The following is a 4,887-nucleotide window of genomic DNA, read 5'->3' as shown; positions in this document are numbered from 1 at the left end:
CCTCGCCGCCGCCCCCGCCCTGCCGGTGCTCGGATCCCTGCGGGCCGTGTGGGGTGGAGTGGGAAGGGGATTGGTTCGCACCTGGGGAAACCAAGGTTAGAGACCTTAGGGGGCGGCCAGTTCCGTGGAGATGGAGCCTATTTGGCCGGCGCTGCAGGAGGATGGGCCCAGGGCCGCCACCCATCTCTGCTTCTCCCTTTGCCTGGCTGGCTGTGTGACCTTGGACGGGTCACTCAACCTCTCTGTTCCTGAATCCTGGCCAACGTTTGATGAGTGCAAAGTCCTGGTGTTCACCTGGGAAGGGAGATAACACGGGCGTCAGGGCTTTCAACGTGGAAACGTAACGTCCCTCCTTTCCAGTGTGGGCTCCGGGTGGGGGATGGGACCCGCCCCCGCCTGGAGTGCCTTGCTTGTGCATTCTCTTGTTTCAGGGCTGCCTCCATCACCGAGGCAGGACCTGGGGCATTCACATTTACCAGGGTTAACTGACGTCACATTCACAATAACAGCTGTGTGAGCTGGTGGTGGTCATTCCCACTTTACAGTCTAGGCACAGAGGCTCAGAGAGGGGAGAAGGCTGGGCCAAGGTCACCCAGCTGGTGAGTGGCTGACCTGGGAATTAAAGCTAGGCTGGTCTGTCTGCAGACCTGAGTTTGGAGATTGTAAAGTACCCCATCTAAGGTTTGTAGGGAAAGGAGGTAGCAGCTTTCCTGTTCTCTAAACATGTCCTAGGGATTCCCTGTTGCCACTGTATTTGAGGCAGACACAGCGTGATTTACAAGGTGTCTGGCTCTAAGGTCATGCCGGACCAGCAGTCAGGCGGTTTTGGGAAAAGCCGTAGGCTTGGCTGTTGTAGCTGTATGGAGTTCCAGACGCCTGAGGGCAGGTCCCTGACATTCTTCTGAGGAAGATTGGAGTATGGGCTCTCAGTGGAAGGTGTTGGTTGGAGAACGGAGCGTTCGAGGGGCTGCTATCTTGAGCACGTGCCAGTTGCCGCATGGGGTGGGACCTAGAATGCTTTTGGAATGGCTAAGCATGTTGTTGGCTTCTGTGGCCACTCATTGAGTCCTGTGTGCCAAGTGCTCTACCGCTGTTAATCTGCGAGGGGTTCTCATAGCTTTTTTTCAGAGGCTCAGAGAACACACAAATGGCTCGGAGTCACGCAGTTGCTGAGGGACAGAGGTCAGGTCTAGCTAGGTCTCCCGGTCCACGGCCAGCCTCTCCCCTGCCCTATGGGTGCTCCGTTGCCCTTGGAAAATCATGAGGGCCCAAGAAGGAGGGGGACCCAGCCTTCTTTCTAGTAGACTTCTTTCTAGTAGGCTTTAAAATGCTGGAAGTCTTAGCCACTTAGGGATTTTGAGGTTTGTGTCACTTCTCTGAGGCCCCTCCAAGTGGACTTCAGGTAGCCCAGTTCATATTTTCTTTCCCTTTCCTTCCCTCAGCTACTGGGGATGCATTTGTAGCAGGCATCAGTGCTTACACATTAAGAACCTGGCTTCGGAGTTAGAAGTCCTGGGTTTGAATGCAGTTTTGCTGCTTACCAGCAGGGTGACCCTGGGCAGATCATAGAACCCCATTGAGCTGTGGTCTCTAAGGAGGGAGGAGAGACCACCTCGGCCCACTCATGTGTGGCTGGGAGGATGAGCAAAATGGCCGGTGAGAGCCCTTAGCCCAGGTCCAGACACATGCCGGAAAGGCTCATGGTTAATGCTGACTTTTACGCCCTGAACACCTGTTGTGCCCAGATGCTTTGCTAGGTGCTGGAGAGACCGAGAGAGGCCCCATCTGGTGCCTGTCCTTAGTGAGCTCTCAGTCTGATGGGGGAGACATGGTTGGTGCTGGGGTTGGGGTAAGTAGCCAGGACTAACAGCTGCCCCCTTCACCTGCCATGGCAGGGAACCCACGGGGCTCCTTGGATTTCCAGTGCCCGGGTCTAGGAGATCCTAATGAACTTGCAGGTGGTCAGAGCCGGAAGGGCCTGGTCCCTTGTCAACCCTTTCCCACCCTCCGCTGATGGAGAAACTGGGGTTCACAGGGGTGGTGAGGGCTTTCTGGTGGCTAAGGCAATGATAATGAGATCCTGGCCTTCGATTCCTGTCCAGTATTTTTTCCCACAACCCCGTGCTGCTTGCTGGGATTCTTTTTGTGCTTGTGACATTCTGGCTTACATGGCGGGTTAGCACTGTGCTGTCCAGCGTAGGAGCCTCTGCCCACAGGCAGCTGCTTACATTTAATGAATTAGAATGAAATAAAAGTGGAAATTCATTTCCTCAGTAGCATCACCGTGTTCCAGGTGCTCGGTAGCCGCATGGGGCTAGCGGCTGCCGTATTGGGCGGTACAGATATGGAGTGTTTCCATCACAGCTGAACGTTGTGCTGGACAGCGCCAGGTGAAACCGTGATCCAGGCAGCAGGAGCCCATGGTGTTTTCTGAGAAGGGCCTTTCTGTTGATCACTGACTTTGTTCGTATTCATTCGTACGGTGTATTTGGTCCTGGGATGGTGGCTGTATTAAATCCGATTGTGTCTGTGAAAACATTTTGTCCCTGTGTGTTGTTGGTTTGATGCAATCACTGTCATTGGTTTTGTCAACAGGTTGATTTTAATCAGGTGCTCGTCCCCGAGGGGGCACAGCCCCAGAGTCACAGAGCTTGGGCTTTGAGATACAGTCCCTGGCTCAGCCAGAGCACCCACTGCCCTGATTTTATTTTCCCCCTGGTTCCGGCCAGTCCTGAGGTGTGTGCGCATTCTCACTGATGCAGAGGGAAGCACCTGGGCCTGGGCTTGGGTGAGCCACCTGGTTTCTTTGAACCTCAGTTTGCTCATTAAAAATGAGAGGATTTGACCAGATTGATTCATTGAAGTCTTACATTTTCAGACAACTCAGGGGTTGAAGCTGAGGGAGCTGAAGCTGAGGGGAGACTTGGTGTGCAGGTCCCAGGCCAGACGGATGTCCTGGTTTTCTTGGTGTGTGTATGTCACTGTGCCTGGGAGAGACCGGCTTCAGAAGGGCTGTGCATGAGGTAATGGTGACCTTGTGGCACTTGTGGTGACATGGGGGGAAAGCCAGAATCCTAACACTGAAGAGTTAACTGACCAGCCAGGGTAGCTGTTCTCAGGGCCAGGTAAATGGCTTGGGAATGAGGGTTCTGAAGAGGAGGATCTCAGGAGACTGCATGGAGGAGGAGGCAGGTTGGGTGGATTACCCATTGCGGATGCTGTTTTGCCCTCTACCCACTGGGATCCTCAGGACAGCCCTGTGCTCTTGTGATTGTTTCCTTTTTATAGATGTGAAAATGAGGGCCCAGGGAGGGCAAAGGGCTGGGGTAGTGTCAGCACCAAGTGTAGACCCTGGAGAGAAACCACCCACAGGACAAGGTAAGAGAGGCGTGGGGTGGAAGCTAGCACCTGCCAGTGCTTCCTGGGTTACCAATTTGTTCTGAGATCAGGGAGCATGCGGAGCCCTTTGAGCTTTACCACACAGGGCAGCAAAGTGTTTCACAGCAGTGTGGTGAGTTACCTGCGTCCTACGAGGGAATGCAGAGGCCTGAAGAACGGAACGTGTGGTTTTATACCAGAAGAACCGAGAAGTTCCTCTTTCCCCATCCTTCTCCTCTTGCTCCCTCATCCCTTCCCCTTTGTCTTCCAGCTGTACACATAATCAGGGGGCTTGACCTGGGCAAGGGGGTGGCAAAACAAGTGTCCTGGGTCTGCCGGGGCCACGTTTCTCCCCATCACCCAACCGGGCTGGGAGGCAAAAGCCTGCAGAACGACTCTCAGGGTTTGGGAGGAAGAAGGAGATGGGGCTGCTGGGGGCATCACCTCCTGAGTAATTGGCCCTGGTGGAACAGGAAGAGACCCTGAATCTGCTTGTCTGAGCTCCAGGGCTCTTGGATTCCTCCTTTCTCATTCTTCCCAGACAGCAATGACTCCTCCTCCCCTGTGCCCTTGTTACTTGCTTCTACAAGGGAGTTCATCTGCCCCCGAAGCAGCTCTCAGATCTTTTGGCTCCCTCAGCACCTGCCACAGTCTTATGATTCTTCCCCTCTCACCTGCAGTGTTGCAGTGGCCTCTTCCTGAGCCCCGCTTCAGTTCATCCTTCACTCCGTAGCTAGAGTGATCTCCTGGAAATACCCGTCTAACTTGGGTACTCCCCGCTTAGAGTTCTTTACCGGCTCCCATTGCTGCCAGGCAGCGTTCACCGCCCTAGCCTGCCCTTCTGTGACCTGGACTCCACCTGTTCCACCTCCTTGCTCGCCCCCCACGGGGAACTGTCTGCTCCTCTTGTCTGGTATTTTGCTCCCCTCCCCTCGTATCTCCTTTCCCCCATGTTGCCCTCTGATTACCTGATGACTTCCCATCTTCAAGTCCACTTGTCTGTTAAATGAGGGGCTAAACATTCTTCCTAGGCCTCCCCTGTAGTATCTTTCAGAACTTTAGAGATGATCCTCCTGTGTCTTCTGGCTTGCATAGTTTCTTTTACTTATTTATCTTTACTTTTACTTTTTTGGAGACAGGGTCTTGCTCTGTCACCCAGGCTGGAGTGCTCCCTGTAGCCTCAACCTCCTGGGCTCAAGCAATCCTCCCACCTCAGCCTCCTGAGTAGCTGGGACCACAGGCATGAGCCACGATGCCCGGCTAATTTTTAAATTTTTTTGTAGGGATGGTGGTCTTGCCATATTGACCAGGTTGGTCTTGAACTCCTGGGCTTTAATAATCCTCCTGCCTTGGCCTCCCAAAGTCCGGGGATTGTGGGTGTGAGCCACCATGCCTGGCCATAGTTCCTTTTGCCTTGGCCTCCCAAAGTGCTGGGATTACAGGTGTGAGTCACTGTGCCTGGCCATAGTTTCTTTTCCTTCCTCCCCTCCCTCCCTCCCTCCCTTCCCT

This window comes from Mandrillus leucophaeus, unplaced genomic scaffold (genome assembly GCF_000951045.1).
Source record: "Mandrillus leucophaeus isolate KB7577 unplaced genomic scaffold, Mleu.le_1.0 Scaffold26, whole genome shotgun sequence".
Taxonomy (NCBI): Eukaryota; Metazoa; Chordata; class Mammalia; order Primates; family Cercopithecidae; genus Mandrillus; species Mandrillus leucophaeus.
Note: the sequence above shows the minus strand (reverse complement) of the source record.